This window comes from Sus scrofa, chromosome X (assembly GCF_054392235.1).
Source record: "Sus scrofa isolate SSC_HxYL_T2T_F1_AM1 chromosome X, Sscrofa_HxYL_maternal_Yorkshire_Landrace_v2.0, whole genome shotgun sequence".
Taxonomy (NCBI): Eukaryota; Metazoa; Chordata; class Mammalia; order Artiodactyla; family Suidae; genus Sus; species Sus scrofa.
This window is the reverse complement of record NC_139401.1, coordinates 30,395,772-30,407,902: the sequence shown is the minus strand read 5'-3', so window position 1 is coordinate 30,407,902 and position 12,131 is coordinate 30,395,772. Positions and strand designations below refer to the sequence as shown.

General features: G+C 42.9%; 1 pseudogene; it reads right to left on the bottom strand.

Moving 5' to 3' along the window:
* Positions 1–2,046: 2,046 nt before the first annotated feature.
* On the bottom strand, positions 2,047–2,823 carry LOC100518166 (tRNA 2'-phosphotransferase 1 pseudogene; annotated as a pseudogene).
* Between the last annotated feature and the right edge of the window lie 9,308 nt (positions 2,824–12,131).

Genomic DNA, 12,131 nt, shown 5'->3' with positions numbered 1-12,131 from the left:
AAGGTCAGCAAAATCTTGAAAAGCAGCTCATGGGTATTGCAAGCAATAGCACTGGGGTAAATAAGACAGATGTACTAGATTAGGAGTGTCTGCCGCTTCTTGCTACTTTTAGCTAATCCTACAGAGGGATGGACCCCAGTCAGAGCTAGCCAGACAGCAACCATAAATGGAAGAGAGCACAGCTCTGTCAAGAATCATTCTTTGTCTATGGCCTGTGATTTGAGAGTCCCACACAATTTTGCTTTCTGCAGCTCCACGATGAAGCAGTTTAAAGAGGCAGCACAAAAAGGAAGACTTAGTGAGAGATAATACTGTGGCTCCTCAAGGACCTTTCTTCTCAACCAGTAAATGAGCAGAGGTAAAGAGCAGAGAGTCAACCCTTTGTATCTACAGGTTCTGCATCTGTGGATTCAATAAACCTCAGATAGAAAATATTTTGGGAAAAAAAATTCTGGGAAGTTCCAAACAGCAAAATTTGATTTACTGCACTGACAAACATTTATGTAGCATTTACATTGTAGTTATAACTATTTACATAGCATTTATGTTGTATTAGGTATTAAAAGTAATCTAGAGATGATTTAAAGTATATGAGAGAGCAGTTCCCACTGCAGTGCAATGAGATCAGCAGTGTCTCTGCAGCACCAGGACACAGGTTCCATCCCTGGCCCAGCACAGTAGGTTAAAGGATCTGGCACTGCAGCAGCTGCAGTGTAGGTCACAACTGCAGTTCAGACCTGATCCCTGGTTTGGGAATGCCACATGCTGTGGGGCAGCCAAAAAAGGAAAAAAAATAAAAAATAAAAATAAAACTTAAAAAATTACTCTCATTAGGAGTTCCCGTCATGGCTCAGTGGTTAACGAATCCAACTAGGAACCATGAGGTTGCAGGTTTGATCCCTGGCCTTGCTCAGTGGGTTAAGGATCCGGCGTTGCCGTGAGCTGTGGTGTAGGTCACAGATGCAGCTCAGATCTGGCGTTTCTGTGGCTCTGGTGTAGGCCGGCGGCTACAGCTCTGATTCAATCCCTAGCCTGGGAATCTCCATATGCCGCAGGTGCGGCCTTAAAAAAAAAAAAAGACAAAAACAAAAACAAAAATCCACTCTCATTAAAAACTAAATAGGAGTTCCCACTGTGGCCCAATGGAATTGGCAGCACCTAGGGAGCACTGGGACATAGATTCTATTCCCAGCCCAGCACAGTGGGTTAAGGATCCTGCAATGCCACAGCTGTGGCTTAGGTAGAAACTACATCTCGAATCTGATCCCTGGCCCAGGAACTCCATATGCTGTGGGGTGGCCAAAACAAAAAGGAATCTGACTAGTATCCATGAGGATTCGAGTTTGATCCCTGGCCTCCCTCAGTGGATTAAGGATACAGCTTTGCTTCAAGACGCGGTGTAGTTTACAGATGCAATTCGGGTGTAACTTTGATCTGGCTGTGGTGTAGGCAGGCTCAGATTCAACCCCTAGCCTGGGAACTTACATAAGCCACAGGTGTGGCCCTAAAGAGAAAAGTAAATAAAAAAATAAATAAGTACCACAGTGGGAACTCCAACTATGCCATTTTATATAAGGGACTTGAACATCATAGATTTTGGTATCCTGGGGGGTCCTGAAACGAATCCCCCTCAGATACTGAGGGACAACTCCATTAAGGACGTCAACCTCCCACCTAAATCTATTAAGAAAAGCTTAGGGGAGCAGCCATCAAGTTGAATGAGAGGAAGACGAGTCAGCACAGAGAACAGAGAAACAGTAAGAGTTTGCCTGGAAGAGATCTTGGGCTGTGATGACTTCGATTTTTTTTTTAAAAAAAACTTGAGTTTCTTTTTGTTGTTGATGTCTTTTTACATTTTTCTCTCTCTCTTTCTCTCTTTTTATTTTTTTTTTATTTTTATTTTTTGCTGATCCCACGGCATGCCAAATTTCCCAGACCAGGGATTGAACCCAAGTCACAGCAGTGACCTGAGCTGCTGCAGTGACAACACTGGATCCTTAACCCGCTGAGCCACAAGAGAACTTCTCTTTTTTTAAAATGACTATTTTATTGTTGGATCATCCTTCACCCTCTGGAGCCATGCTTAGGGTTACTCTAACAATCTGTCTCTTCATTACCAGCCAAGGAGAGGGGCTTTCAGGTAAGGCATAGCTGCAGACCTTCTTGAAGGACTTGGGAAGTAGGAAACCATCAGCATTCTCTGGAATCAGGATCACCCCACTGACAGAATAGAAGAAGGGGGTTTCATCTGCCAGGGCCTGGGGCCCATTGATGAACACGGCCACCTTGCAATTTGGCTGCATGCCACTGATAACATCATGGTCCCCAGGCAGTCCTGAGGCCAGGTGGATGTGCATCCTTCCCCAGCAGGACAGACCTCTGAGCAGGATGGATGGCCAGTGCTACCAGTATGTGCCATGAATGAGCATTATGTGTAGGGTCTGTGGGGTCTCCAATGGCATCACTTCCAACTCAAGTACTTGCAGGGAATGACTCAGATGGGCCCAGGTGAGAGGGCACATGCTGGGGTCCCCCGACTGCTTCCCATTGGTGTCTACCACTTTCTGCACATCTTCAGCTGAAGAGCTGTGTGACTAGAACAGCTGGGACAGCTGCAGAAGGGTGCACAGGGGCAGGAAGGCTTTGGGCCTCATGGGTAGCCTCAGCTCCAGGACTCCAAGAAAGGATATAGGACCAAGCCTTGTGCACTTGCACATCTTGATCTGGTTTGTGGGGTCCCAGAGATCTAATATTCCTGGGCTCTGCCACTTCCAGTTGCCTTCCTCCAGATATGTTCATGGCCAAGACAGACTCCTCCTGCCTGGCTGCTCATTACCTCTCTACGTAATTGACAAGCAGCAAATAGAACAGAAGCCTATTATTAAGTGTTACAGGGAATCTGAAAGCCAAAGAAACCAAAAGCCTGGCAAATGCCTATAATTATTAGATTCTCTGTAGGAGAGGAAAATTAATTTTCCCTTTAACTTCCTTTTGTGTGTGTGTGTGTTTTGTTTTTGTCTTTTTTTTTTTTTAGGGCCACACCCACAGCGTATGGAGGTTCCCAGGCTAGGGTTCAAATTGGAGCTGTTGCTGCCAGCCTACGCCAGAGCCACAGCAATGCCAGATCTGAGCCACGACTCTGACTTACACCACAGCTGGATCCTTAACCCACTGAGCAAGGCCAGGGATCGAACGTGCAACCTCAAGGTTCCTAGTTGGATTCATTTCTGCTGTGCCACGACAAGAACTCCAATTTTCCCTTTAACTTTCTGAGTTCTTGGCTGAGACACCCATGTAATAAAAGATCAGTTAACACGATAACAAGTTTAATAACATGTACTTCCCTGTATGTATGGGAGATACACAGGAAAACTAACTCCCCCAAATGACCCCAATTGTCCCTTAAATACCCATGGTTCACTTAAAAATATGCACAACCTAAAAGTTGAGAGTTAAGTTTTATTTAGGGCAAAATGAGAACTATAGCCCAGGAGGCAGCAATTCAGATAGCTCTGAAAAACCTCTCCAAAGTAGCGAGGAATGTTAGTATATGTGTGATTTTTGTGAAGGGGGGTACATGCCACCAAGCACACCTTTTCACAGAAGGTTGTTGCTAGTCTCGTGAAAGTTTCTTCTAGTCATGAGTAGCAGATCTCCTCCTGAAGGATTTTAGTGATTTTCTAGATATGAGGAGATATAAGAATTGGACTTGTAAAATCTTCTCCTGGCGTTCCCACTGTGGTGCATGGGTTAAGAATCCAACTGCAGTGGCCCGGATCGCTTTGGAGGTCCATATTGGATCTCTGCCCTGGTGCAGGGGGTTAAAGGACCTAGCGTTGCTGCAGCTATGGCATGGGTTGCATCTACGGCTTGGATTCAGTCCCTGGCCTGGGAACTTCCGTATGCCATGGGTGCAGCCATTAAAAAAAAACTTCTCCTGAAAATATCAATGTGAGGACCTGTTCTGCCAGTTTTTCCAGAGCACAGAGTGCCTAACTCCTGATCTCCATTCTGAGCTACTTTCAACTGGTATTGAGGGTCAGCAGCTGCAGTGGCTCATGATTCAAACCTTGATAGACACAGGTGGCAAGTGCCAATCTCCAGTTCACACCACCTTCAGCTAAATAAAAAGATGGGGCTGGGAGTGAGGGTGGGGAGCAGGGGCAATCAGTTATGGCAGGTTACTAGGCAAAGCACAGTAAACAAGTGTATGGTTATGGAGTTCCTGTCATGGTGCAGCGGAAATGAATCTGACTAGGAACCATGAGGTTTCGGGTTAGATCCCTGGCCTCGCTCAGTGGGTTAAGGATATGGCACTGTCATGGGCTGTGGTGTAGGTCACAGATGTGGCTTGGATCCTGTGTTGCCATGGCTGTGGTGTAGGCCGGCAGCTGTAGCTCTGATTGGACCCCTATCCTGGGAAACTCCATACGCCTCGAATGCGGCCCTAAAAGGACAAAAGACAAAAAAAATAAATAAATAAATAAACAAGGGTATGGTTGTTAATACAGATTCATGTCATTTAGGTCCGTTAGGTCATTTAGGTGATTACCTTCTCCATTGATGCCAGTTTCCAGATATTTAGAGTTATCCTCTTCCTGGTACAGAGGGAGACATCTTTACAAATACAGATTTCCCTTATAAATGTAAATGTCTCTTACAAAATGGTAACTTCTACTTGGTTTTCAGAGCTTCTCCTGTGTCTGCAGTTTCTTAAAAATCATCAGCTCAAAATGATCCTTATGCCAAAGAGACATATTTTAGAGTGGCAAGTTCTGCTCCCATTTACCTCTAAACAGTGTTAAGCTCCCTAAACTGCTCAGCAGGAAACAGCCTGTGAAAGCTGAACAATCCCCAAGAAAGGCCCACTGCAGATGTGGCCATAATAATCAATAGAAATGAAACTTCCAGAGAGTAAAATACTAGTGGCATAGAGGAAAATGGACAAGGGGTTCCTTTAAGAGAGAAGAGCCAAAGAATCTCACATGAGCTAATGAATTTAATGCAACCCTAGGATCAGGAGCTTTGGCATTTCCAAGCCAGTAGGACTCTATAATTGCCATGAACTGATGACTGCTGAGTGGTTTCACTTCTCCCTTTCCAGTATCGATGTTTCTATTCTTATCCCCTTGCTCCTACTCCACTATTATGCCGTGGATCAGGCACATCACTTGCCTTATTTTTTATACATTTCAGGATCCCAAGGAGACACAGCTGAACTTAATGTGGGATATCACACATCACTCAGAGATCCTGGACTTTGAAATGTATGTAGTTTAGGGGAGGAAAAATCATTTTCCCTCTCTCTCCTGCAGAAGTTTTAATAACATGAATACCTCTTGTACACATGGAAAAGATCCAGGGAAACTAATTCACCAAAATGGCCCTGATCCACTACCATCTTCAGTTCAAGACCAAAGAAGGATATTGGGAGAGCGGGGAGGTCAGTAGTGGGAGGTGACCAGGAAAAACGCAGGAAACAAGAGGAAGGTTGTTACGCAGCTGTAAGTCTTTGGTTTCTCCATTGATAACTTTCTAGAGTTTTAGTCATCTTCCTTTTCCTGGTACAGAGAGGGAGACACCCTTACAAATGGAGATTTGCCTTATACATTTAAATATCTCTTACAAAAGAGTAACCTCTGTTTTCTGAGCTTCTCTTTTGTTTCTTGAACATGATCAGCTCAAAATAATCATATTTTGGATGGAAAATTTTGCTCCCCTTCAGTGGTAATGGGATTGTACTTGAGAGTTCTCTCCTATGGCAATACATACGTTTTCTGTATGAAAAGAGAAACACACATAGATTGTGTAGCCAGAATAGCAGAATGGCAGAGCCCAATAGTTTTCCCCAGAAAACTATTCTTCTTCTATTATCATAATAGATTTTTGAGTTGAGCCCATGGCCACCTAAAATAAAAATGTCATTTCCTAGTCTCTTTTATAATTAGATGTGGTCATGGAACTAAGTTCTGGCCACTGGTATGCGAGAGGGAGTGATGTGTGCAACTTCCAGATTACGCCATTTAAAGGAAGGCCCTTAGGAGTTCCCACTATGGCACAGGAGGTTAAAAATCCCACTGCAGTGGCTCAGGTCACTGCAGAGGTCCAGGTTCAATCCTCAGCCTGGCACAGTGGGGTTAAAGGACCTGGAGTTGCCACAGCTGCGACTTGGATTCAATCCCTGGCCCAGGAACTTTCACCTGCGCCAAAAATTTTTTAAAAAGTGAAAATTAAACTAATCTAGAAATTTCATTTTACAGATAATAATTACATAAGCTAATGTTTTTTTGTGGAACTACTTCATGCTAGGCACTATGCTAAGTGTTTTATATTTACGTGTTTCGTCTTCACAGCGTTTTATATAGGAGAAACAACTCGACAAGATCACATAACTAGAAAGACCTCTGAGCAAGATTTCAAATCCAAGGGTGTCTGACATTAGTCAGTACTCTCAACTACTCAACTACATGGCCTCTCATGCCAAAAGAGCAACACTGTTAACACACAATGCTGGAAAGACTGGTAAAGTGATTTTCTCATCCATTACTGTCTGATTGGCCCTCGGGAACCTCACTACCCTTTTCTCACCCTTCGTGTCACAGGAAACTAAATTTTCTCAGTTCAGGAGTTCCCGCCGTGGTGCAGCAGAAACGAATCCGACTAGTATCCACGAGGATGCGGGTTCAATCCCTGCCCTTGCTCAGTGGGTCAGCGATCCTGCATTGCCGTCAGCTGTGGGGTGGGTCACAGACGTGACTTGGATTTGGCAGTTGCTGTGGCTGTGGTGTAGGCCAGCAGCTATAGCTCTGATTCGACCCCTAGCCTGGGAACTTCCATATGCCATGGGTGCGGCCATGAAAAGCAAAAATAAAAATAAAAAATAAATTTTCCCATTTCCTTTGTTCTCTGGCTTCTGGGTAGTTTTTCCCAATGGACAGTACTTGGAGAAGATTGGAGCGCAGAAGATGGAAGAGTCCAAAATGTTTTTCTCCCTCTCTTTTTCTGTTTCCTATGGCATCTCTTCCATGGATCAAACTTGTCTCAGACCAAAAATCTTCCTTGATGATCCCAGCTACTACTGGAGAGTTCTAACCAGGCAGACCCAATTATGGTTCTAATTCCTTTCAGGTGGCCCTGGTTTCTGCATTCTGATAATACCACCTCATCCAAGTGCCCCTCAATCCCCAAGGGTGGCAGAATCATTCTGCTGCTGCCAATCTCTGGGTTATTTCATGCCGACTTCTTAGCTTCTTCTATTTCTTGCGAAGTCAGTTTCCTGTTTTATTTTCACTCTGCTAAAAATACGAGAGTTGTTTTCATGGTTTTTGCTGGAACCCGACTTACAATACTCCCTTCTGGGGATTAAGAACAATAATGATGATCATATATGTTGACTGAGTTTTCTATGCTGAAAAGTGTATCCTAAGGGAATAATTTAACAGAAAAAAAATTGTGCATTGGTGTCTCTTTCAGCATTATTTATAAGAAATTGGAAACCACCTAAAGGTCCAATATTGGAAGAATAGACTAAAAAATTGGGGTACATAACACAATGGAATAATATACAGCTGTTATAATTATTGTACCAGTCAGCTTCTGCTAGATTATGCTGCAGTAGCAAATAAGCCCTAGATTTCACTGATTTGTTATAGGTTTATTTCTCATTCATTACCTATCTTTTGCAGTTCAGCTGCAATTCTGCTTCATCCCAGGACCCAGCTGGAAGGACTAGCTCCATGTTGGGCTCAAGGCAGTGAATTAAGAGCAAGGACAGAGTAATAGAAAGCTCTTAAAGCTTATTCTTTGATGTGAAATATGTCATTTCTTCTCAAATTCCACTGACCCAGGGAAGTCACATGACCAAGCCTGATACCAATGGGACAGACACCACTTCTGTAGGGAGGCCCACCAGGAATTGGTTCTGTAGAGACAGCTTGAGAGGAAAGGGACAGCAAATATTTTCAACAATAGTAAAATCTTCCATAATGAAGACTATGAGGATAACATGGCAGGTATTTGATATAATGATAAGTAAAAACATACAAAAAGACTTTATATATACTAAATCCATTTTAACCTGCTTCCAGGGCATATCAAGTTTAGACGGGGTCATAGGATGAAGTTCTAATGCATGACACTATATATCAGGAGATAGTGTTGCAGTAAGTGGGACCCCTTGCAGAGCCTGAGCATGGGTTCTTTAACACTTGGAAAAGAACTGTCAAAGGAGACACAAGAGCTGACAAAGCGAGAAACTTTATCGGGAAAGGGTGCTCCGGTGGAGAGCAGCAGGGTGAGGGAATCCAGGAAAACTTCTCTGCCATGTGGTTCCCACTATCAGGTTTTATGAGAATGGGGTTAGCTTCCGGGTTGTCTCTGGCCCAGCATTCATCTTGCCCAGTCCGTACTTGATCTGGCTCAAGGTCCTTCCTGGTGGCATGTGCACTTCTCAGCTAAAATGGATTCCAGCACCAACCTAGGAGGCTGGTTGTCTCCTGTCTCCTATTGGCCTCTCCCAAATCCTCCTGGTTAGTCTTCAGGGCAGCACCACATTCCTTATCAGAGCCTCCTGTTGTGAGACAACTCATGCAAGCAGCTATGGTCTGGCCTGACCAAGGTGGGTGATTTCAGTCAATAGTTCACTTACAGTAGAGTTAGATCCCACAAGCTGAGGACTCAGTCCCATAGGACTGTTCCTTTCCTCTCCACTTCATTTGCCAATCTCAAGTCCAGGTTGTTATCTGTGCTTCTGAACAACTGGCTATAATTTGGAGGTCCCTGTGACACCCTCCTTGGGTTTGATTGATTTTGCTAGAGCAGCTCACAGAATTTAAGGAAACAGATTACTTACTAGATTACCAGCGTATTATTTACTTAGTAGATTACCGGTGTATTCTCAAAGGATGTAACTCAGAACAGCCAAATGGGAGAGCTGTCCAAGTGCAAGGTATGGGGAAAAGGCACAGACTTTATATACCCTTCCAGGACATGTCATCCTTTTAGAACCTTCACCTGTTTTACCAACCTGGAAGCTCTCCCAACCCTGTCCTTTTGGGTTTTTATGGAGACCTTATTAAGTTGGCACAATTGATTAAGCTGGCCATTGGTGATTAATTCAACCTCCAGCTCCTCTCCCCTCCCCACAGTGTGGGGGATGGGACTGAAAATTACAGCCCTCTAATCCCTGTGGTTGGTTACCTTGGCGACCAGCCTCCACTCTTAGGGGCTTTCCAAAAGTCACCTTATTAGCATAAACTCAGGTGTAGGTGAAAGGGGCTTATTATGATTAACAAAAGACACTTTTTTCGCGTTCTTATCATTTAAGAAATTCCCAGGGTTTTAGAGCTCCTTGCCTAGAATAGGGGAAAAAACCAAATATATTTCTTATTTATAAATCATGTTAAAAAACAAAATTCAACTGAGTAAAATTTAAAGATCTTAGGGCTTTATTCAATGATTCACAGATTGGGCAGCATCCCATTTAGCAGATAGAAAGGAGCTCCAAAGACCTGTACAAAATGGAAGACTTTCACAGGCAGAAGGAGGCGGGAAAAGGAAGTTATTGTCTCCCAAGAGCTGATTGTTTCAGGCAAGGTCACCTTTCTTTGGGGGACAGCAGGGGTCTATCAGGCAGATTACCTCACTAGTGGTGACCAGGTAATTCCAGATTGACTAGGTTGAAATTCTATTTTTGAGAGCGGTTGAAATTGCAGTTAGGTTAGATATGAAATTTTGGTTTAGTGCCCTGGGCTTAGCACAAGTGACTTCATTTTGGGCATGTTGTCTCCTTTTTAACAATCACAATGTCACAAGGACTCACTCTCATGTACTCTGATTTGCCATTTCCCAGCTATTCCCTCCCAATTGTATAGGCTGATGACAATGAGTCAGAAGATTTTACAGTGAGAAGTTAAGGAAAAGCACCCTCTGATTGGGAGCACAGGATTTGAGAGTCAACAATTGATCTTTTTAGATATGAAAAGGATAAATATTTTTAATTCTCCACATAATTTCTCCTTGGTAAAATTGAAATAATGATAAAATTTGAATATTTATTGTTTCATTTATAACAACATATATTCACTCCTTTTTGTTTTTTTGTCTCTTGTCTTTTTAGGGCCGCACCTGAAACATATGGAGGTTCCCAGGCTAGGGGTCCAATCAGAGCTGTAGCCGCCAGTCTACACCACAGCAACGCCAGTTCCGAGCCGTGTCTGTGACCTTTACCACAGCTCACAGCAATGCCGGATCCTTAACCCACTGAGCGAGGTCAGGGATTGAACCTGCAACCTCATGGTTCCTAGTCAGATTTGTTTCCGCTGCGCCATGATAGGAACTCCATATAGTTACTCCTTTTCATTATGAGTTTATACAGGACCTTCTTCAGGACAATCTCCTCAGACAACTGTCTCCTTCCTATAACTTTTTCCAGCTTTCACTCCCCCAAACACCTTGTTCAGACCCATAGTTTGTAGAACACCAAAGCCATGCACTATGACTTCATTTGCTATGCTCCATTATGCTTATTTGTTTATATGACATTTTTCTCCAAAAGACTGGGAAATACCTTAAAGCCAGGGACTTTGTCTTATTCATCTCTGTATTCTCAGAACCTGGCTCAGTAAACTTATGTGGAACAAGGAATGAATTCCTACAGCTATGAATAAAGGACACTGGCTGTTTCTGGTGTTCCTTGCAGAAGGTCCATTGTATTGGGGAAGGGAAGGCCCAAATTCCCATCTTGGCTGGACCTATTATTACCTTGGGCAATTCACTTAATCTCAAGTTTTATCTGTCAAATATCTCTTTTTACTATTCCATGTTTACTCTGAAAAGGAAACTGTGTGGTTCAGCAAGACCTCAAGACTTTCTGGGAGAGAAAATGTCTAAAACAAAAGTCATTTTTGGGGGGGGGGCTGCAACTGCTGCATATGGAAGTTTTGGGGCCAGGGATCAAACTCGTGCCACAGCAGTGACCTGAGCCACTGTGGTGACAATGCCAGATCCTTATCCTGCTGAGCCACCAGGGAATTCCAAGAAGCCCATTGTTTATGTGTTTTGAGGTGTTGGTTATAATCTTCCCAATAGCAAAGATTCTCAGTTATGATATTTTGTGAGAATTATTAATCAATAAATCATTTACTTTTGGTGAGAAGGTATTTAAATTTTCCCTTGGTGCATACTCATTGTGTCACTAAGGTTCTTCAGGTTTGTTTCTTTTTGTAGAATCAAATTAATTTGAGATGCTTCTTGAGCCCTTAAGCCTTGAGCATTTATTTTGTGTTGAGCACTAAGCACTAGGCAAAGATAGGATTCATTTTATTAATACAGAGTATAAATATTTTTGGTCACTTTGCTTTCCCTATATTCAGTCATGGTCTTGAATGTTCAAACAATTCATTTCTTATACTCGTTCATTCAGTATATCAGTATATCAGTTTAGGTTCTTTTGTTTGCAAGCAACAGAAAATTTATCCCAAACAGGCTTATGTAAAAGGAAATGTATTAGTTCATGTAACTGAATAGTACAGAGGATAGAGCTGGTTTTAGGTACTATATGTTGCAAGAGTTCAAATGAGGTCCCCCAAATCTAGTTCCTCTCTGTATCTTTCTCTTTCTTCATCTCTCATTTCACTTCCTTTGGGTTGGTACCATTCTTTAGACAGGAGTTCCCATTGTAGTCATGATATAGCTATAGAAACTCCAGATCCTCTAAACACTCAGAAAAAAAGTCAAAATGTCTTCCCTGGATATTAAGAGCCTCATTGCATCTGACTGGCTTTGCTTAGGTCATGTACGCACCCTTGAACAAATTATTGTGGCCTGAGGAATGTGAGGCTCTAAGTAGCCAGAGTACTGTGATAATCCTTGGAGCTGGAGGTGGAGGCAACTTCACTAAAGGCAAGTACACTTAAAGAGAAGAGCAGTTTCCTTCATCTACCACCAAGAGAAATCTGAGACAATTACTAGAGAAAGGGTTGGTAGATGCTAGATAAGTAAAACCACTCAGTCTAGTATACATAGGTTTACCATACACTATACAGAGGTCTTAGATTAGGTTCTCTGGCACTAGATTTTGAAATGAATAACTGAGTGCAGAAGGTTATTGAGAAATTCTCTTGGAAAATACA